Below are 23,673 nucleotides of genomic sequence, written 5' to 3'. Positions count from 1 at the left end.
AGCCTGCTCTGCCTTTTGAAAAGATCATGTCTGATTTGTGGCCTTGACTCCAGTCTTGTCTACAACTTTGACTCCCGAGTTATATAACTATCTACATTTCTCTTAAAAGTATTAAAAGAAACTGCCAATGCCACTATCTGGAGGTAGGATTCCAAAGACTCATGATTGTTGAAGTAAACTTTCCTTTTCACCTCTGTCTAAAATGGGAGACCTCTTTAATTTTAAACTGTGCCTCTTAATTCTAGCCTCATTTCTAATTTGAGGATCCTTTTATCATCTACACTATCAAGTCTGTTTAGGGCTCTGTGTACCTTGATATATGATGAGCAATCATAAATGATTCAAACTCTTGAGTTAAGTGTCAAGAGGGTGATTCATTATATTGCACAAGTTATTTCCACTGGCGCCAATAAAACTAACTAAAGTTCAATTGAAAGGTGTATATATCAGAAACACACTGTTTTGCAGTTCAGATTGTGGATCAATTCTGGTGGTTGGACTGAATTGTTCTTTGTTTTACATTAACTTGGCCAATTGGATGTGCAGGTACTAGGGTTATGCCTGTCACTTGTTGCAACCCTTGGAATAAATTAATAACTTTGTTTGGGACATGATTCGGAGATGCCGGTGTTGGACTGGGGTGAACAAAGTTAAAAATCACACAACACCAGGTTATAGTCCAACAGGTTTAATTGGAAGCACACTAGCTTTCGGAGCGACGCTCCTTCATCACCTTCATCGTCGCTCCGAAAGCTAGTGTGCTTCCAATTAAACCTGTTGGACTATAACCTGGTGTTGTGTGATTTTTAACTTTGTTTGGGACAGTTAGTGACACCAGAGAGTAGAGGTAATTGCTCGCCCTCTCCTCCAAGATATTGGGATACAATTGGCAAAAGTCAACCAGCACTGAACTTGCCGCAGTCCTTGTAACTAGCTGAAGAGAGTAATAGACAATTTTGAATGTAATTAGGAAACAATTCAAATTCTGGGAAATTGGTGTTACAGCAGAAAATACTGAAAAATCAGCATGTGAAAATGAGAGAAGTCCTGACAGTATAACACAAGGCTTGCACTCCAGAATCCCAGTTCTCTCGAAACTGTCACAATTAAAACGCAAGTTCCAGGTGTCTGGACCAAATAGCTGCTGAATGTGTATCAGTATGTTGTGGTCACTGAATCACTGCTTCCAGTTTATTAGTGATTGTATCAGGAAATGGTTTGGGTGAGTTATGCATTCTCAGCTGTGTGACTCTCAGCTGAGGCAGAGATTTCAATACTGCTTTTGTTTTGCTTGTTAACTCATTAACTTGGCGTGGCTGCAATTAACGTTTGCGTTGAAAGTAGATGAAGTGGAATGGGACAGCACAATGGCCCTTTTAAGAATTCAGAAACATGTACAGCACCTGATGAACTGATTCATCACCATATGGAAAATCCATTCATAATCGCTTATTAGTGATTGATGTAGCTACGTCTATTTCATCCTCCTATACTGAAGAGTTGCAATAATTGTGATCGATGCTGAGGACATGTTTAAAAAAAACACTTGAAATATTTTCTAAAGGAGAAAGTGCAAGAAGCAATGTCTCATTTTTGTAATTCTGATTTTTAAAAAATCCTCAATATTTTCTTTGTTTCTCAATTTGAGAGAAGCATAAAATGAAATTGCATGTTTACACTCAAATTCGACAATAATTACTACTGCAGTATTTTCTTAAAAAGCTCAAGATAAACATTGAAATGTCTCGAATACTTAGAAAATAAAAATATCCTGTATTAGTTTTGAAGAAGCGTTATACCAGACTGGAGATGTTAACTCTGTTTCTCTCTCCACAGATGCTGCCAAGCTTGAGTTTCTCCACCTTTCTCTGTTTGTTTCTAAGTTCATCCTTTTGTTTAAAATCTTCTGCACAAGTTCTCCTATTTTTAGTAACTCAAGAGGCTCAATATTGTGGTCAGTGGGGTATGACACCTTTGTATGTGATGGTTTTTAGGATCTGGGTAATTGTGGGATGATTTTATATCAGCCTTTGCAGTTCAGGTGTGCTGAAGCACTGTTCCTGAGCTGCTTTCATTTTTTAGTTTCAGGTAGAGTTGGGAAATACTATTTTATTGTGCAATGACATTAAATACTAGCTCTGTAGAATTGTTGACTATCATGGGGGCAAGAGTTAAGCTAATTCCAGCAAGTTTTCACATTTATTCCTCTGATTGTTGTTGTCTCAGTAATGAAGTGGACATTATCTGCAAAATAAGATCAATGTTTTAAACTTATAGATTTGCAAATCAAGGTACTTCATTTATGCAAAATATATGTAGGACAGCATGGTGGGCACAGTAGTTAGCATTGTTGCTTCAATTTGCCGGGGACCTGAATTTAATTTCAGCCATGGATGACTGTCTGTGAGGGCCTTCATTTCAGAGAGTTGATGCAGAGTCGATGGGCAGAATGGCCTCTTTCTACACTTTAGGGATTCTATGTTTATTTATATCTTTCAAGCGAAATGCATTTGTTGTATCATTAAAAGTACATATTCTGCTGCCATATATGTACTTCTATATTTTAAAGCTTTTCTCTGTCCTGCTTTAAACTCTCTCATGGATCCGGAGAGGGAAAGGATGATGGATAGAGAAATGTGATTTGAAGGAAAGTATGTGAGATGCTGGGACCTGGATAAAAAAATTGATTTTCAAGGTATAATTTGACCAGAACGTTCTGTTTCTTGGCTTAAATTTCTACAAAACGTAGTCAGACATAAGAAGAATATTTAATCATTCCATGTCTTCAAAGATGGGATCTTACTCAAAAAGTACAGTAACTTTGTGCTCGTTTTCTGTCCCCTTTCTATCTTTTGAAGAATTAGAGTTCACAGCCATCAGGTTGTTCGAATATCAGTTGCCCTTCAGTGCCACTTCAAAGGGCCATTTTGTCCAAGAACCATTTGCTTTATTTGTCCACATTTATTCCATGAGAGGTAACATAATGAAGAGTTTTTTTGGTCATCTTGGCCAGGTATTAGATTGGTTTCCATGGGTAAGTTTCATATCCCCTTCCATCATTTGATAGGCTGAAGTTGGAGCATCCAAAGGATGTGAACAGCTCTGTCACTATTGTGTGTAACAAATGTTGCAAATTTAGCTGAGTTCTGAAGTAAAGTTTGCGGAAACAAATCTTTTTTTAAATAATAATTTGCCTTCTTAGAATTGACCACATTTCGATATTTGAAGGTTAATTTTTGCATGGATAGAAGAAAATGAAATTTGCATATCTGGTGTAAACATAACTCTCTTCCATTTACACTGAGACATTGCAAATTCAGCATTTAATCTAATTCATTAGTGTTAACTTTTCTTCTGCAGGCTGTCACCTTGTGCCTTTTCAGAATGGTGCATTGGTGGCTAAAGGAGCCAACAGGAGCTGGATGCATTTTCCACTAAACTGAGTAATGGCATTTGAGAAGTCTGTGTCTGGGGCAGGACAACTGGTGTAGCTCATGGCAGTTGATGCTCATTATAGTCAAACAGGCTGAGTAGCTTAAGTTAAGAATCAAGAAATGCTGTTGTCACTTGAAGAATTTGTTGACAAGACAGCTGTTCAGTCAGGTGGTTCTTGTGGGTGTTCAACAGAGAGCAAGATTTTCAAAAGTGGTTTGTGGTTACTCAAAAGTAATGTAGATAATTTACACCTGCTCAAAGTTTACAATTTATGAGATTTGAAAATGATTTGGGATATTTATCAAGTATTTCTGATTGTCTTGATTTATTCTCCATTCATCTGTCCTGTCACTGCCCTCTCACCTGTTTTCAGTTGGTTTGCAGTTGAGAGAGTACTTCTACTTTGTGTAACCATTTTCAATTTCATGTCAAAATGCTGCATTTAACATTGGCATCTGAAATACTCAGACACACTCCTGTATTGAATCACTGTTACTAGGAGACCACAGGTCACAAATATTTACTCTTGCTGTGGTTATGCCGTCTGCATTATATGCTCCCAGTGAAAGATAACATTTTTTTCCTTCAGCATCATGTTTTCCTACCACTAGATAAAGCTGGGAGACTTCAATTCAAGCTTCAGCAAAACACTTGTCACTGAACTGGCACCTTAGATTTGTTCCTGCAGTTCCCATCATGCTGTTTATGGTCTCAACAGTCCTTCGTTAAACACATTCTTGGTGAAGTCCAGACCCTTATGTACTGTCATTCAAGAGAAAGTCATCAGAAAGTCATACTACGACGCCACATACCAGACAGTTTCAGTTCCATATTTAGAAGCCTGAAAGCAACAACTCGCATCCAGAGATGGTGCAAAGCATGGAAAATGAAGAGGAAAGGGAGCAGCTGTTAATGTCTGTTCATCATTTTTGCTGTGGCCCTTCATTGCTCAAAGCAGTTTTCTTTGAATAGTAAAACTTACTTTTCTGCCTTCAGGTAAGGTCGCATTTATGTCTTTTAGTACAGCATACTCGTCAAAATTTTTGTTCATTGGGCAGAAACTTTAATGTTCATAATTCATTGCCTTCATTTGAGAGGAAAAATTGAAGACCTACACTGAAACTAGCTTTCATTTACTCATATTGATGCAGCTCTTAATTCTTGACATGGCTGAACATTTTGCTGAGAAGAATAAACTTGGTAATTCCTAGCTTGTACAATTTCTGAACTGATTGGTTTAAGTTGGCTTTCCAACTTGTGGATTTTAATACTTATCAAATTAATAAATATTAAATTTAAAAACTGGTCACAATTTGTCAAAAATAATCAAGAACAAAAAATATAGCCTCACTTTATTGACAGTTTTTAGCCAAGTAATTATTCCCTCATTTATTTGCTCTATTTTTAAGTCACCTCCTTGTCAGTTGGCGAGCAAAGGGTGATCCTCAGGTAAATTTTTTATGTGAGTGCAGAACAATTAATCGGTGCTCCTTATTACATCAAACACTACATACTTTGGAAGATACTGATTTGCTTTAAAAGGCATCTATAATCAAACATAAAATTTAAGAATCTGTTCCTATTAATGGAAATTAAATTAAATCTGTGTAATGAGAAACTAGTTATATGAATTTCTCCAACACTTGTTTTACAAAACAACAATGCTTGGTCACTGAGTGTGGTTAGGAACATAGGAACAAGAGTAGACTATTTGGTTTGTCGTGCCTGTTCAGCCATTCAGTGAGATTGTGAATGATCTGTGACCTCACTTCATGTACACACCTTTACACCATTTTCTTCAATACCTGTTTAACAGAAATCTATTAATCTCTGATTGAAAAGGATCAATTGACCCTTTATCAATTGCAATTAACAGAAAAGAATTCCAAATGTGCGCAAGGTTTTCTTCTTCCATTCCTGAAAGGCCCTTTGCAAACTTTTACACTGTCTTCCTCGTTCTCGATTCCCCAACTAGCGGATTTTTTTTTTCACCAAATATATCTCTTTCCCCTTAATATCTTGAAAACATTGATTAAAATCTCCCATAAACTTCCAAATTTCAGGGAATTCATTGTCAGTTTCTGTAATATCTCATTCTAATTTAACCCTTGGAATCCAGCTACTATGAGTAAATTTACACTGCATTCCAAAATAACTACTGTGAGGTATGGTTCTCAAAAGAGAAAGTACTCTAGGTGTGATGTAATCAGAGCTTTGTAGATCTATAGCAGTTTTGAACCCTGTTGTATTCTCATTCTTGAGATGTACAATCCAGTGTTTCAGATTTTTTTTTAAACTTTATTCTTGCATTTGTCTGAGACAAATTGATCTTGTATGATATCGTGATTCACCATCCCGGAAGTAAGTAGTTGAGACAGTTACATGGATTGTATTGGATCCCATTGATTACATACTGTTACTTTGTCTATCTGTGCCAGTAATATGGATGTGCTGGTATTAGACTGGAGTGAACAAAATCCGAAGTCAGACGGCACCAGGTTTTTGTCCGACAAGTTTATTTGAAATCACAAGCTTTTGGAGCATTGTCCCTTCGTCCCTGTTCAAATGCAACAATATGTAGACAATACACAGGTTTGGGCTGACAAGTGACAAGTAGCAAGTAACATTAACACCACACAAATGCCAGGAGATGACCATCATCAATAAGAGACAATCTAACCACCGCTCCTCGACATGTTACGATCACTGAATCCCCACTATCAACATCCTTGAGATTATCATTGACCAGAAACAACTGGACTCACTCCATAAATACAGTGCTTGCAAGGGAAGGTCAGAGGTTAGGAATACTACAGTGTGTAACTCTCACCTCTTGACTTCCCAAAGCCTGCCCACTTTCCATAAGGCACAAGATGTCTGAAGGCATACTCACCACATGCCTGAATGAGTGCAGCTCCAAGAACACTGAAGAAGCTTGACACCATCCAGGACAAAGCAGTTCACTTGACCACATCTGCAAGTGTTCATTCCATCCACTACTGATATTCAGCACCATCTCTGTGTACTATGTACAAGATCCACAGTGGATATTGAGCAAACCTCCTTAGACAGCACCTTCCAAACCCACAACCACTTCCATTTGGATGGTCAAGGGCAGTGGATATATAGAACACCACCACCTGCAAGTTCCCTTCCAAGCCACTCACAATTCTGACTTGGAAATATATCATTACTCTTTCACTATTGCTAGGTCAGAATTCTGGAATTCCTTTCCTAAGAACATTGAGGCTCTACTTAGTGCACATGGACTGCAGTGGTTCAAGAAGACAGTACATCACCCTGTTGTCAGGCAACCAGGGACAGGCATTAAATACTGGCCAACAAGTGATGCTGACATCCCATGAGTAAATAACAAAAATGTTGCAATTATAAGACCATAAGAGATAGGAGCAAAATTTGGCTATTCGACCTATCCTGTCTGCTCCATCATTCAATCACTGCTGATACATTTCTGAAACCGTGCCTTCACCCTGTAACCTTTGATCCCCTTACTAATCAAGAATCCATTTTTGTCTTAAATACACTCAATGACTTGGCCTCCACAGCCTTCTGCGGTAATGCATTCCACAGATTCACCACTGTCTGGATGAAAAAATTCCTCTTAATCTCAGCTCAAAAGGGTCATCCTTTCACTCTGAGGCTATGCCCTTGGGTCCTACTAGTGGAAACATATTCTCCATATCCATTCTATCCAGGCCTCCCACTATTTTGTAAGTTTCAATCAGATTCCCCCTTATCCTTCTAAAATCTACTGAGTACAGACTCTTGAGTCCTCAACTGCTCTTCATTTGACTAACTCTTCATTCTTGAGATCATCCTTGTCTATTTCTTCTGTAAGTCCATCTAAATAACATTCATAGAATTCACTTGTCCATTTCTAATATCTTAAAAAAATCAATTATCTTCATCAGGTTTAACTTACCTTTTTACAAATACATGCTGTCTCTCCCTGATTAACTAATACTATTTATGGTGGCCAAGTAACTTTATCCTTTAGACCCTAATAAGTTCTGGTTAATATGTTAGACTAAATAGTATATGAATGCCTGGGTCCCCCTCACATTTCTTAAGTGATTGAGTGATATGTGTCATTATCTATTTTAAAGGAATGGTTTCTGATCATTTGAACTTGAGAAAATCATGGTTCAGTCACCCAGCGCATTTTTTTTAGATTACTTACAGTGTGGAAATAGGCCCTTCAGTCCAACAAGTCCACACCGACCTGCCGAAGCCCAACCCACCCATATCCCTACATTTACCCCTTCAGCTAACACTGCGGGCAATTTAGCATGGCCAATTCACCTAACCTGCACATCTTTGGACTGTGGGAGGAAACAGGAGCACCCAGAGGAAACCCACACAGACACAGGGAGAATGTGCAAATTCAACGCAGTCAGTCGACTGAGGTGGGAATTGAACCCGGGTCTCTGGCGCTGCGAGGCAGCAGTGCTTACCACCATGCCGCCCACTACTCACTTACTCACTTACTTGGGTTTAAAACCCTGGGATGCAAACTATGTAGTTGGGTCTCTTTGAGATGAATAAACTCCAGATGTGTTGTTTTAACAAGGATGATGAAAGATTACAAAGGAAGACAAAGATTGTTTAATTATTCGAAGTCCGCAAATAATTTGGTGATACTGCTGGACAAGTAAATGGGGCTTGTTAGCATTAGGCAGTTCACAAGAAAGAATACTAGATGTAGGCGATACATCTATATTGACCTTTTCTTTGGAGTGTCCTGTTCAGTTTAGTACCCAAATTTAATGAGTATTGGTGCCCTGGAGTAGATATAGAGCAGGGCAACTAAGCAGATATCCAATATTGGGAGCTTTCAAGCCTGGTACACTCAAGTATTATTTGTGTTTTGATAGTCAAAGTTCCTGAAGACAATATGACCAAAACTTTAAAAATGGTGATGAAGCATGCTGTTCTGGTCGATGAGTTATTTGACTAGACAGTGATAAGACAAAATCTGGAATGTAACAAAATACAGAAGTTAAGAGTTGGGTTCAGTGCTGCAAAACTTTTTTGTGTCAGATTATTATGCTATAAGCAACTACCTGAAGCATGCAGTGAGGATGGTTTTCCTGTAGTTGTTCAGAGGGATTTGGGCTAATTCTTGTGGGAGTTGTCATTTCAAGTTAGGACAAAAAAGAATGTGGAAGCAGCAGGAAACTTGTGAGCTTGTGTAATCTTGTTTGTACCACCCTTAGAGATCCAGAGAGGGTTTTAGATTATTTACTAGATTACTTACAGTGTGGAAACAGGCCCTTCGGCCCAACAAGTCCACACCAACCCTCCGAAGAGCAACCCACCTAGATCCATTTCCCCAACATTTACCTCTTCACCAACCACTACGGGCAATTTAGCATAGCCAAGTCACCTTACCTGCACATTTTTGGAGTGTGGGAAGAAGCCGGAGCACCTGGAGGAAACCCACGCAGACACGGGGAGAATGTGCAGACTCCACACAGACAGTTGCCTGAGGCGGGAATTGATTCTGGACTTGTTTCATAAATTGACAAATGCTTTCAGCAAATTGCAAGATGGTGGGTTGCAGCATGATGGCACATTTATGTCAGTTGATTTTTTTTTGCAGTCATTTTTTGCAGTCACCTGCTTATGTACCAATTAAGATTATTGACTTGTTTCTGGAATGCCATTTCCTTAATGCAGTGTAGAACATAGCTGTGAAATTGAAGGTCTGTACATCAATTTACACTACATTGGAGTTTGTGGGAGATTTTTGTCTTGACCTTGAGCTTCACCCTATCGATCAAATTTCCAGATGCATTGAGTGCTCCCCACTAGTTCATAATTTCACTAGCAATACTAACAAAATTGTTTCACACATATTGTAGTGAGACATGACCATGTCCAAAGTGGATGTACTTAAAAAGTAATGCATCGTGTGTGAGGAATACGATCTCTGAATATAGTTAACTTAATCCACATGAGTGGGCATAAGAATCTTGTTTTAATGTCCTCTCCAAAGAACAGAGGTATAATTTCTCTGCCAATTTTTTTTTGTTTCTAATACTGAATTGTTGTTGTATAATTGTTCTTGCAATTTGTTTTGAATTTATGCTTTTGTTTTTCTGCCTGGAAAAGATAGGTAATTGTATTTTCTAGAATTTACTTCATTTTGCTGTCTTGTTGTTTCAGGCTATGCAAATCCTGTGAGCAGGATGGTGACAATAGTGCAGTTCTACACTGATTGAGGTGGTGAGGTTTTATTTTGGGTAATAATGTTCCCCTTTGACACTTCATATGGAGATGTCATTGGTGTGACTGGCACTTGGGAAAGAGCAAACTTTGAGGTTGCATTGTGCATTGAGTTTTGTTGCAATGTGATGCTTTGCACTGCATCCTTTATCTTTAGTAAATATCTTAAGTTCTACCATAATATCTATCACCACCTGTCCTCAGCAGAATTGAAAGCAAATCACAGCTTCCTTGAAATAATCAAATGTAACAGAATATATTGGATACCAGAACATATGTCAGGTAAGATTATATCTAAGTTCAGACAGTCTTGCATTGAAACATGTTAGGTTTGAAGCTGATATTTGTTCCATTGGTATAGAAGACAAGGCCAACAATATGAATGGTTAGTACTTGATTTTTTTACCTCCAACCAACATGATTTCTTCCATGCTGGAAATATAACTGACTGGCCGTTGACTATCCCGAATCAGTCTTTGCCTTTCCAAATACATGTAAAGCCTGTCCCTCAGGATTCCTTCCAACAACGTGCCCATCATTGATGTCAGGTTCACCGGTCTATAGTTCCCTGACTTGTCCTTACCACCTTTCTTAAATAGTGGTACAGTGTTAGAAAACCTCCAGTCTCCTTGCACCTCTCCTATGACTATTGATGATACAAATATCTCTGCAAGGGGCCCAGCAATTACTTCCTTAGCTTCCCACAGAGTTCTAGGGTACACCTGATCAGGTCCTGGGGATTTATCCACCTTTATGCATTTCAAGACATCCAGCACTTCCTCCTCTGTAATATGGACATTTTTCAAGATGTCACCATCTATTTCCCCACATTCTGTATCTTCCATGCCCTTCTTCACCGTAATCACTGATGCAAAGCGCTTGTTTAATATCTCCCCACTTCCTGTGGCTCCACATAAAGGCTGCCTTGCAGATCTTTGAGCGACCCTATTCGATCGCCTGTTCCCCTTTTGTCCTTAATGTATTTGTAAAAACCCTTTGGATTCTCCTTAATTCTATTTGCCAAAGCTATCTCGTGTGCCCTTTTTGCCATCCTGATTTCCCTCTAAAATATACTCCTACTGCCTTTATACTCTTGTAAGGATTCACTCAGTCTCTCCTATCTGTACCTGACATATGCTTCCTTCTATATCTTAACCAAACCCTCAATTTCTCTTGTTATCCAACATTCCCTACACCTACCAGCCTTTCCCTTTGCCCTAACAGGAATATACTATCTCTGGACTCTCGTTATCTCATTTGTGATGGTTTCCCATTTTTTAGCTGTCCCTTTACCTGCGAATATCTGCACCCAATCAGCTTTTGAACGTTCTTGCCTAATACTGTCAAAATTAGCTTTCCTCCAGTTTAGAACGCAACTGTTAGATCTGGTCTATCCTTTTCCATCACTATTTTAAAACAAATAGAATTATGGTCGCTGGCCACAAAGTGCTCCCCCACTGACACCTCAGTCACCTGCCCTGCCTTATTTCCCAAAGGTCAGTCAAGTTTTGCACCTTCTCTTGTAGGTACATCCACATACTGAATCAGAAAATTGTCTTGTACACACCTAACAAATTCCTCTCCATCTAAACCCTTAACACTATGGCAGTCCTAGTCTATGTTTGGAAAGTTAAAATCCCTAACCGTAACCATTCTGTTATTCTTACAGATAAATGGAATCTCCTCACAAATTTGTTTCTCAATTTCCAGCTGACTATTAGGGGGTCTATAATATCCCAATAAGATGATCACCCCTTCCTTATTTCTCAGTTCCCCCCAAATAACTTGCTTGGATGTATTACCGGGAATATGCTCCCTCAGTACACCCTTATCAAAAACGCCATTTCTCCTCCTCTCTTGCCTCTCTTTCCTTCCTTCCTATAGCATTTGTATCCTGGAACATTAAGCTGTCAGTCCTATCCATCCCTGAGCCATGTTTCTGTAATTGCTGTGATATCCCAGTCCCATGTTTCTAACCATGCCGAGTTTATCTCCCTGGATCCTTCCCACCCCCCCCACCCCCCACCCAACCGTTACTAGTTTAAATCCTCCCAAGCAGCTCTCGCAAATTTCCCTGCCAGTATATTACTCCCCTTCCAATTCCAATGCAATCCACCCTTATTGTCCAAGTCACTTCTACCCCAGAAGAGATTCAAATGATCCAAAAATGTGAATCCTTCTCCACAGCCATGCATTAATTTACTGTATCCTCCTATTTCTACCCTCACTAGCTCGTAACACTAGGAGTAATCTAGATATTACTACCCTTGAGGACCTCCTTTTTAATCCTGCCTAACTTTCTATATTCTCTCTTCAGAACCTCATCGTTCTCACTTCCTATATCGTTGGTACGAATCTGTACAATGATTTTCTGTTGGACCTTCTCCCCTTTGAGAATATTCTGCACTTTCTGTAAGGTGATCCTGGCACCAGGGAAGCAACACACCATTCTGATTTTTCGCTGCTGGCGCAGAAACGTCTGTCCATACCCCTGACTAGAGAGTCCCCTAACACGATTGATCCCGAAGAAACCAATGTATCCCTCATTACATGAGAGCCAGTCTTAGTACCAGAAACTTGGCTGTTCATGCTACATTCCCCTGAAAGTCCATCACCCCTACATTTTCCAAAACCGCATGCTTGTTTGAAATGGGGATAACCACAGAAGACCCTTGTACCTGCCTACCTCTCCTATTTTTCTTGGAGTTCACCCATCTACCTGACAATACCTACAGCTTTTCCCCCTTCTTATAACTGCCATCAACCCCCTAGCTCGAGTAAATTCCTCTTTGCCCCTAACTGTCACTCCAACCGATCCATTTGATCTGACATGTATTACAGGTATAATCCTCAGTAACCCTTAAACTCTTCTGAAACTCCCACATCCGATAAGAAGAGCAGATACTCTACTAAAAGGCCGTTTACTCCTTCCAATCTACAGACCATGAAAATAGCACCGTCCTATTGCTGTCCAAAACACTGCTCCAGGCTAACAATACTTATGGCTTATATTTTAAACATTTAATCAAGCGACAGATCAATAAAAACATATAATCAAGAAAGAACCCACTCTATTCGGTATTGTAGATTTGCAGCAAGGCCATACTTAAAACTATTTATTTATCTGTTTCTGTGCTATGACTCCTCCCAAACAGGTTCCTCCAAGATCAGCTAGCAATTTTGATGTTTGTTAAGTTTTCCTAGACACACTCTGATGTCCACTGATATATGAATTCAAACAGCAAAGGCAGTAACTGCGCAGGTTCACTGCTGTGCCAGCAGTATGAGTTTCTTTCTCTCTCTTCCTTACAGTGCCTGCTGCCTTGTCTGTCTTTCTCCCTTTTAAAAGTGTTGTTATTTTGACTTTTTTTGTCAATGTTCCAAAACAATTGCAACAGCATATAAAACAGTAATTGCTGCTTGTAGAATTTGAGGAAATCACCCCCAACACCTAAAATACTTCAAAAAATGAGCAGCCTGTTACAGGCAGAAATCTTTCCCGTCCTCCATCTTGGATTACCCAGAATTCTTCAATCACATCAAAGCTATTTTGCCATTTCTTTGGATCATTGCTTTGACTTTGTTTAGCTACTTTGGTTCCATATTGATTCATACTCTGACCGAATAAAACATCTATTAATTTCAGTTTTGAAATTTTCAATTAACCTCCAGTCTCGACATCTCTTTTGGAGTAGTGTTTTGGAGTAATAGTGTTATTTTCCAGTTACTTTTGTGTGCAAAAAGGCTTCTTTCCTGCCAACTCTAATTTTAAGATTATTCCCCCAGCTTCAGTTTACTGCATTCAAGAAGACAAGATTGTGAAGAGAAAATATGTCTTGATAATGAACTAACTGATGTATGGAAGATAAGTCCAGATCAACATGTTTTAACCTTACAAGTGCAACTCTGTTGACACTGGAAGAAGCTACCCCATTGATATTGCCATCTTCTGAGCAGCTGACATTTGTTCTGTGATGGCTACTTGTGGAGGACAGCTGTCTTATTGCACAGTTAATTGCCTCAGGAGTTCAGTAATATGCTGATATGCTTTTAGCCTAACTATTTTAATATATTTGAATTTGTTGGGAAATTGTAAAGCACATGGCAAAATACCGTACCAGACAGTCCAGAATATGTTTTTTCCTTTTAAATGTTGTGACTTCAGCTAATTGTATGTGCTCGCCCTCAGCCAAGCCCTGTCACTGGAATTACTACTTTCAGTAGGGCAGGACAGACGTCCTTCCTGAGCTGTCTACTGAAATATTTGTAGCTGTTTCTAAGCAGTAATCGGTGTTGTCCCTTGTGTTGTTTGTGTAAATGTTTAATCTGTAACAGCTTAAACTGAATGGATGAGGAAATGAGCTTTGATAAACTGCTGATAGCACCTAATGCTGAAAAACTGGCTTCTGTCCAAGAAGAATTTAAACATGCACTGCCAAATAAAGCAGTTTCTCATTACATAGAGCAGCTCTGAACTGAAATGTGCATTATTTCTTCATCAGGAGTAGATTTTCTATCCAGTTTTTTTTCTGCAGGTTCATTCATTTATGTACTGTTCCAACGCTTATGCTCAGATGAAGCAATTTGGTATATGTGGATTGAATCCGGGACCTTCGTGGGCTATATGGTGCAGTTGCAAAATTCATTGAACTATTCCTTGATGTTTCATTCAAGAAGGAATCACTGTTGCATTTTCAACTTTTTTGCCATTATATCGCAGGTATTTGATTTTTCAGAAACCATAAATAAAAAATACTTCTCGTCTGACTGAAGTCTGTAGTATTGCATCAAAGCGAATTGCCCCCTTTCTTCATAAAGGCATGTAGTAGTGGCATTTCTGTACATGATCTTAATTATATTGTTGAACATAAAATACTTGTTCTGTGTCATTTGGTGCTGATAAGTGGATTTTTCGTCACAGCGCGCAGTCAATTCAGTTAGGGTGCATTGCTTCACTTTTTTCCTAATCAGTGACTACCCTTATACCAGCAACAGGTAGACATGAAAATATTTCTTTTGATAAGCATTTGGATTTGTTGGTGCTATCTTCTCGCATTCAGCAGCATGACTCAGTTTTTTTAAGAAGTCTGAACATGTAACTTTCAGAGAATGGAATTAATTTGAGATCTGAGCTAGATATTCATGTCTTTTTCAAATATGCTAATTTTCTGAGCTTGTTTATGAAATATTTATTTTTCATTTGCTGCAGTTTCTATTTCCACTGCTGGCTTTCCTTTGATGGGTCTGACTGATTTATTTCTGACTGTACACATACGCAAGAACCTAATAAACTTTCTGTTGCAATGGGTGTAACATGTTTATTCATTATGGAGCTGAGCTCCCAAGACTTTTTAATTAACAGAAGTATAATATTTGGGATGCAATGGTACTGGGAGTGCTCAATAAATCAGGCAGCATCTGTGAAGCATTAAATAGAATTCATGTTTCAGATCAATGCCTGAGAAGCAGAACTAAAGAGGAAGGAGATTTAACGTATTGTGAAATTGTGCAAAGGGAAAGATTAGATGGAAGAAATAACCAATAGGGATCTGAGTGAATAAAATACAAAAGGAAAGATTTGTGCATGTTAAAGGAGTGGCAGTCTTACTTTGGCATTGTTGCATTCGGAATACAATACACTGAAGCATAAACTTTTCGAACAAATGTTGAATTGAACCATCTGTTAATTTTACAAATTATTTGCTCGCGTCTGAACATAATGCAAAGACTTATTTCGAATGTGGGCCGATCTAATGACGTAGATAATGTCTAAATTTTATAATTTGTTATCAAGTCATAGATATGTACAGCACAGAAACAGATCCTTCGGTCCAACTTGTCCATGCCGACCAGATATCCTGAACTAATCTAGTTCCGTCTTCTCTACATCAGAGAGACCAAACGTAAACTCAGGGCACATTTAGCTGAGCATTTCAGCTGGGTCGGCAGGGGCCTACCTGACTTCCCCAGTCACTGCCCATTTTAATTCCAATTCCACTTCCACTCCCTTTCCAACATGACAATTTTTGGCCTCCTCATTGCCACAGCTAATCAGCCCATGAATTGGAGGAACAACACCTCATCTTCCGCCTAAGCAGCTGACAGCCCAGAGGACTTGATATTGAGGTTTCCAATATCAAATACCATTCCTTCCCATTCCCTGACTCCCTTCCCAGCCTCCCCCACTCCACTTTCCATTCCTCTGATGGACCCTTCCTTCCAGCTACCAACTGGATTCATTCCTCCCATCAACCAACCAGGTTGTATCCTCTACATGTGTTCACCTATCCCTACCTCATTCTTCTCCTCTCTCTCTCTCTCTCTCTCTCTCTCTCTCTCTCTCTCTCTCTCTCTCTCTCTCTCACACTCACACACACACACACCCCTCCCGTTTATCTGCAGCTCCCCTTATACCCACACCAGTACTGAAGAAGGGTTACACCTGAAACATTGACTTCTCCACCTCCTGATGCTGCTTGGCTTTCTGTGTTCTTCCAGCATCCTTCTTGTCTGTCTTGGATTCATCATCTGCAATTTTTTTGTCTACACCACTTTCTGTGCAATTCATTCCATACATGCACCACACTGTTCATGAAACGTTGCCTCTTAGATCCCTTTTAAATCTTTCAGCTGTCACCTTAAACCTATGTCCTCTAGTTTTGGACTCCCCTAACCCTGGGGAAACAACCTTGACTATTCATCCTATCCATGCCCGTCATGTTTTAATAAACCTTGATAAGGTTTATTACTGCATTACTTCATGATCAACCTCATGATGCTGGTCTAACTAGTAATTGTTAAAAGAAGGTTGAGTACAATTTTCTCTTGTCGGGATTTGACTTATTGTATTTGATTGCTCTTTTATGTTTAAAGGACAGATCTGGGGCTGTCAAGTTGAAAATTATATTTGTGCCACATATATGACAGGCAGTGACCATCTTTAACAAGGCAGAATCTAACCATCATCCCTTGATATTAAATGGGATTACCATCACTGAATCCCCTACTCTTAACATTTTGGTTACCATTGACCAATATATGGAGCACAGGCTTTCAACAGCCAAAGAAAAACTCAACCACAGGACTTTTCATGCAAGCTGATAACAAACTTTAACATAAAACTGTCGATACCAACTGAATTGAAGCAGTTTGCTGAAAAAGGAGAATCTAAACATTGCCACTTGACATTCAGTGGCATTACTATCATTTATTCCACCTCATCAACATATTACCATTGACCAGAAATTGAATTGGATTCACCATATAAATATTGTGGTGACCAGAACAGGTCAGAGGCTGGGAATCCTGCAACGAGTAACTCATTGCCCAATTCCCTAGTGTCTGTCCACCATCTGCAAGGCACAAGTTGCCACCTTGCAAAAGGTCATTAGACAATCCCTTCCAAATTTATGACCACTACAATTGAAAAGGATTAGGGCAGTGGCTACATGGGAAAACCACCACCTGTGAGTTCCCTTCCAAGGCACTCACCATCCTGACTTGGAAATATATTGTCATTCCTTCATTTAAAGGGAGCTCAACACCACTTTTTCAAGGGCATCTAGAAATGGGCAACACATGATGACTCAGCCAGTGATGTCCACATTCCATGAATAAATTTTAGGAAAGGCTAAGGAGAAGCGGAATAAGCAATATATTCTGCATACACACGTGACGGAACTGAACAACTGAGCACATTCCACCCAGAAGAATATTTGAAATATTAGTTTCTGTAATTAATCAATTCCTGCTATACAATTCCTGCTATACAATTCCTATTCAATGTATATAAATACAGAGACTAAATACAAGAGCTATCCTCCAAGTTTTTCTTTGACTACTTCTGGCCGTGCAGACTGTTTTCAAATAAGTAAATTGTTGAAGTGGAATGTTTTCTTATTTCTGAGTAACAACTTTTTCTGTGGAGTACTCCCTCACTTCGCAATCTTCTAAATTATGATTGAAGTGAAGCATCTTGCTGAATTATACATTTTGAGTTTTACTTGACCATAAAGCCATAAAACCATAAGGTATAGGAGCAGAATTAGGCCATTGAGTCAGCTCCACCATTCAATCATGGCTCATAGTTTCTCAACCCATCCTCCTGCCTTCTCTTTTGAAAACTTACTAATCAAGAACTTATCTATCTCTGTCTTAAATATACTTAATGAGTTGGCTTCCACAGCCTTCTGCAGCGGTGAGTTCCACAGATTAACCACGCTCAAGCTGAAGAAATTCGTGCTCATCTCAGTTCTAAAGGTTTGTCCCTTCATTCTGATGCTGCGCCTTCAGGTCCAAGTCTCTTCTACTAGTAGAAAAATTTCTCCATGTCTAATCTTTTCAGGCCTCTTTGTATTCTGTATCAGATCACCCTCATCTTTTTTCACTCCAAGTATAGATCCAGAGTCCTCAACTGCCCCCATATGACAAGCCCTTCATTTTTGTAAGCTTCTTCTGGATTCCCTCCAAATTGTCTTCAGGAGCTCCTATTTCTTCTGATTGGAGTGTAAATCCTATTCTTAAAACAAGTGGCAAACCCTGATTAATATCTGACCTTTAACCTGGAATTAAAATTATATCCCCTGAATCCTAAACACTAACACACTCTCACTGCATAAAAAGGAAACGGACTCTTCAGTGATGATGCTTTTAAAACATTAAGGCAAAAGAAAAAATACAACTATATTAGCCAACAACAGAATGTGATAACTTCTTATGGTCCCTTGAGATTCTTGTCAGCAAAATCGAATTGATATAGCTGTGGACTGATGGAAGGTTTTCTAAACAACTTTGATTTGGGTGGAACTGAAATTGGTACCAAATCTTTGGAAAATGGTCACCACTCAGAATTTTAAAATTTACAATGCAGTCAAACCATGGAGGTCGAGAAAACTTGTCAGGTTCACAGGATATCTTAACTAGTAGAGAATTTAAGGATAGGGAAACTTGCTCTTACTGCAAGTCTTTGGAGGATTTTCCATTTTGATCATTTAGATCCAAAAACTAGCAAACCAAGTGCAGAAAGGGTTGCTAGGCAATAATGAATACAGATGCTTCCATTGTGTTTCAAATTAAGGTTTTGTGGACCTTAAACGCAGTAAAGCTAGTGCCTCTTATCTCTCTCAAAAACTTTTTCCAAAATTGCTTGAGTCATTGTAACTAGCAGTTAACTACAGCTCACATTAAACATGATTGTTGTTGAAAAAAGACGTTTTTTTTTGTTGAAACTTTTCATCTTGAGCTCTTAGTCATGCCAATCACAGTCATTTACCTGGTTTAAAATTTAATCAAAGTCTTGCTGTTTACTGTCAATTAGCATTCATGACTGCATTCTCCATGAGCACACCTCTACCAATCAGGGGCGACTCAGTGACACAGTGGTTAGCACTGCTGCCTCACAGCACCAGGAACCCAGGTTCGCTTCCAAACTCGGGCAACTGTCTGTGTGGAGTTTGCACATTCTCCCATTATTTGCGTGGGTTTCCTCTGGGTGCTCCGGTTTTCTCCCACAATCCAAAGATGTGCAGCTCAGGTAAATTGGCCATGCTAAATTGCCCGTAGTGTTCAGGGAAGTATAGGTTAGGTGCATGAGTCAGGGGTAAATATAGGGGAATGGGTCTGGATGGAATACTCTCTTCGGTGTGGACTTGTTGGGCCGAAGGGCCTGTTTCAACACAGGGATTCTAATTCAGTCAGAGTCCACTTATCACTTGCAGTATAAATGTTGGTTTTCCCTGAGAATTGGTATCCTTGCAAATTGCCCTGATGAACGCAGAACAAAAAACTTGAGAAAATGCAGTATTTTAGCTCTGTATTACCAAATGACTGTGTGCATTAAACTGTATAATTAATTTCTAGAAAATTACATGGTAAACCCTCTTCAAACAAGAAGATATCCAAACAGTTGCATCTTTTCCAGATTTTTAAGTGCTTGTAAATATGCATTCCCAACAGCAGAAAACAAAATGACCTCGATTATCCGAACATCAGTTATCCGAATTTTGGATTATCCAAACAAGATCTCAAGATCCCGATGCTTGGTTAAACTTTGTTATTTAAACATTTGATTATCCAAACAAAAGATTCCCTGCCTTTGTTGCTCAGATAATTGAGTTGCCCTGTATATGGTTTAGGAGAACCAGTGTGAAATAGCTAGATTTGAAGGGTGCTTTTAAGGGAAGGACATAATTGCTATAGAAGTGCAGTGCAGGTTTTCTAGACTGATTTCTGGGATGGCAGGACTGACGTATGAGGAAATATTGAATTGGTTAGGATTATGTTTGCTGGAGTTTAGAAAAATGAAGCTGATAAAATTCTAACAGGGCTAGACAGGGTAGGTGCAGGCAGATTGTTCCCAATAATGAAAGCTGGGGTGTCCAGAACCCGAAGTCACAGCCTAAGAACAAGGGTTGACCATTTAAAGGTGAGAAATTTCTTCATTCAAACAGTGATGAGCCAATGGAATTCATGACCATAGAAAGTAGTCAAGGCCAAAACAATGTGTGATTTTAAGGAGGAGTTGGTGGTTTTCCTATTTGGAAAAGTACACAAAGTTTCGAGAAACTTCCTATATTAGAATGCACTGACTGGATAACAGGAACGGTAAGGTTAACATCCTGAGCGTACAATGTAAGGTTAGGCATTGAGCTAAAATGGTTATTGCATGTGATGTCACTCATAAATCTGGGCATTGTTATATTTAGTTTAACTGAAATGTCTCATTGAGTAGACTGCATTGTTGAAAATTTTAGGTGGGGACTGTTTTGGACACAAAACATTTTTAGTCCTTGGGTGGGGGAGGCAGTGGGAAATAGCATTGTCAGCGTCACTTATCAAGCAAGGAATTCCATCTACACTATACTTCATGAATCAGTCCATGTTGAAATGTAGCCTTTGAGGTAAGAAGAGAGTCGGGATATAAAGCAATGCTGTTTCTTCCTGTACCACCTCCACCTGGACACCAGTTTACTGTTTCGCATCGATGTGTAACTGGCCACTTAAAGTTATGTAACATTAGTATGTGGTGACTGCTTTCTTGTTTCGATTAGATTAGATTCCCTACAGTATGGAAACAGGTCCTTCGACTCAACAAGTCCATACTGACCCTCCGAAGACTAACCCACCCAGATCAATTCCCCTAACGTATATTTACCCCTGACTAAAGTACTTAACACTCTAGGCAATTTAGCATGGTCAATTCACCTGACCTGCACATCTTTGGACTGTGGGAGGAAACCCATGCAAACACGGGGAGAATGTACAAACTCCATACAAACAGTTGTCCAGGGCTGGAATCGATCCTGGGTGCCTGGCGCTGTGAGGCTGCAGTGCTAACCACTGAGCCACCCATCTTAAATGTTTTAAATCACTTGACCAATCTTAAATGCTTCCTTTCAGTCTGCTTATTTGGACAAATATGAACTGCAACCCCAGATTGTACTGTTCTGTTGAGTTCCAGGGCTCTGCAGAACTTGTGCTGATATAAACTAGCAGGTTAATCAAATTGAGATTTTAAATTTTCGAGTTGTGTTATGAAGCATAAGACTATTTTATTCCATCATGCAAATATGTTATAAATATTAGATACCATTGGGTGAATGATTTTCTAATTTTCTATTAGATATAAAAGTTAGCATTGGAAAAGTACTGATACTTCGCTGAAATCCATTGTAGAATAGTTAATGTAATCAGTTACAGTGTGAATGAACACAAAATGATTTTACTTTTCGTGTTTTTGAAATCACTACTCCCTCTAAATAGCATACTCTGATTGGAAAAAAGTCTTTTACGCACTCAATGAATTATCAAAATGGTGCACTTTTTTGTCTGTAAAATAAAATAATTGAGAATTTTGTCATTTGAATTTTTGTGTTTTGACAGCAATGACTGCATTCTGAAAGTACCTTATTGACTGTGAAATGCTTTGTGACATCCTAAGGTTATGAAAGAAATATAATTGCAAGATTTGTTAAAATTGTGATTTTAGTATGAGGAGGGAAGGTTTTTATATGTGGTTGGGTACAGTTTATTCAAATAATTCTCTATTGTTTGCCTGCCTTGATTAGTTCATCAATCCCACAGCAGAGAAGAGTCTTGCTGCTTGGCTGTAGTGCACATCTCCAATATACTGTACTGGATCTCTATAAATTCCTGTACTTCTGGAAACTTTTTGATAATTTCTAAAGTTTTAGTATTTGTGTTAAAAGCAAGAAACCAGTGCTTTAGAAGTATTTTTATATGTAGCGTTGTAGTCAATGATGTGATGAAAATAATGTCTCATTTTAAGAGTTTACTCCAGCTGTAGGATCTTGTGTAATATAGTTTTGCAGTTGTGCAAAACTGGAAAATGTCTCTTGTTTTCTCTTTGTTTCACATGAATAACATGTTATGTTGTATTGTTTGTAGTTGCAACTTGAAATGAAGAATTGTTTTATTGAAATCTGCAATTTTGAAGCCCACATGAATTTTATTGCACCCTGGAATGACAACATCTTTTAAAAAGCAGGAAACCTTCCCATCAGTTATATACAGGCTCAGCTTTATACCACCAGGATAGGATCTTTCTTCTGCTTTTTGTAGTTATTTCCTCAAATTGCACGTTCGTGTTTTCTCACATATATCTGCTGTTCACTGAGGTGTGTAAAATATTTTTATTCGATGAAATCACATATTTTAAGAAATGTGAAGTTCAAATAAGGTATTTCTTTCTGTGCAAGTAGTTAACTGTGGACAATTGATGGTCTTTTTGTTTTTATTTGGCAGGGAAATCTTGCTGACAGACAAATGCAGCCGTGACAATATGTTCCCATACTATAATTAGTAATCCCAGGCCACATGCTGTTGTATAATGGCAAAATCTTTGACTTGGAGTTGACTGTGCCACCTCATATATATTTTGTTGGATATTTTATCCCTGGAGGCTTCAGTGTTTGGGAGCATTCACTAGTGTTTGTATGCAAGTCTAACTGTTGCATATTTCTCTTTCATGATGTTTGAGGTAAAAGTTAAGATTCTGCATTTTGCTGCTGTCTTTGACTAAACAGATAAATTGTTTTGTACTGGGGAGAATTGGGACTTAATGATCGAACAGCTCTCTGGGGTTCACGGATTAGTTGAGTGACATAGATCAGGAATATCTCATATTTGAAGTCCAATAAATTATGTTCAGTTGATCTTAGCCGGAGTAGTTCAAGCGGTTTTCATCTGGTTTTGAGTGGGAAAAACCATAGAGTCTGTCGTGGCGTATCCTTATTGAGATTATATTGATTTGGGCATCAGGTGATGGAACTTGCTGTGAAATAAACTGCTGATGTTTGATCTAACACTGAAATAAATCATGTTGCGTGGCTAAGATATCAAATGGTTACAGGCAAGGAAATTTAAACTTTGTCAAGAGGAAAGAAACAATTCCTTATCTGTATTTTGACAACCATGTGTTCGATCAATGATAGAAGTTCAAAAAGAATTCTTTTTGACAAAATCATGATTTTTGTTTTATTACCTTCACCTTTTAAACCACGCAAACCCAGCTTGGTAATATTTCTATTGTGTGAGGTGTTTTGATCTTAGAGTTATCTTCCTCATCATGGAAGGAATTCACGTGCTTAATAAATTAAATGTCGAAATGTCTAAATCATAAGCCTGTATCTGCAGCCTATATCAGTGCCTGCAAGTTCAGAATTGAATCATGATCTATATCTTTGGTTGGCAAATCAATTTTGAAAAATAAAGTGGGAATATAGGACCACAAATTTTTCGTATTTGAATCTGTCCAGTGACAAGTTGAACAAGAATAAACCTGCCTTGGTAAGAAGATGAATGCAAATTTATCTGATGAAACACACCAGGCAGTGGAAAATTGTGTGCTCTTAACTGTGCTTGTAAATCCTGTATGCTTTTAAGGGAGCAAGCATTAAATGCTGCAAATACTGAGTAGCATATGTGGAGAGAGAAACAGAGTTAATGGTTCAGTTTGATCCTCTGAACGCT

General features: G+C 38.7%; 1 protein-coding gene across 3 annotated transcripts in view; it reads left to right on the top strand.

Annotated features, from left to right (window-relative positions):
* rasal2 (RAS protein activator like 2) overlaps positions 1-23,673 on the top strand; it is a 393,387-nt gene that overhangs the window by 7,806 nt on the left and 361,908 nt on the right. Inside the window, exon 1 of one of the 3 annotated variants that reach the window (XM_043699991.2) lies at positions 4,277-4,431. The exons of the other annotated variants lie outside the window; for them this stretch is intronic. The gene's annotated coding sequence lies outside the window, so the exon portion shown is untranslated. Of the gene's footprint in view, positions 1-4,276; positions 4,432-23,673 lie in introns of those variants that run through there. 3 annotated transcript variants of the gene reach the window in all.

Source organism: Chiloscyllium plagiosum, unplaced genomic scaffold (assembly GCF_037043375.1).
Source record: "Chiloscyllium plagiosum isolate Xiang-an unplaced genomic scaffold, Cpla_swu_hap1 HiC_scaffold_9, whole genome shotgun sequence".
Taxonomy (NCBI): Eukaryota; Metazoa; Chordata; class Chondrichthyes; order Orectolobiformes; family Hemiscylliidae; genus Chiloscyllium; species Chiloscyllium plagiosum.
The sequence above is the reverse complement of the archived record's forward strand: the minus strand, read 5'-3'. Positions and strand labels throughout refer to the sequence as shown.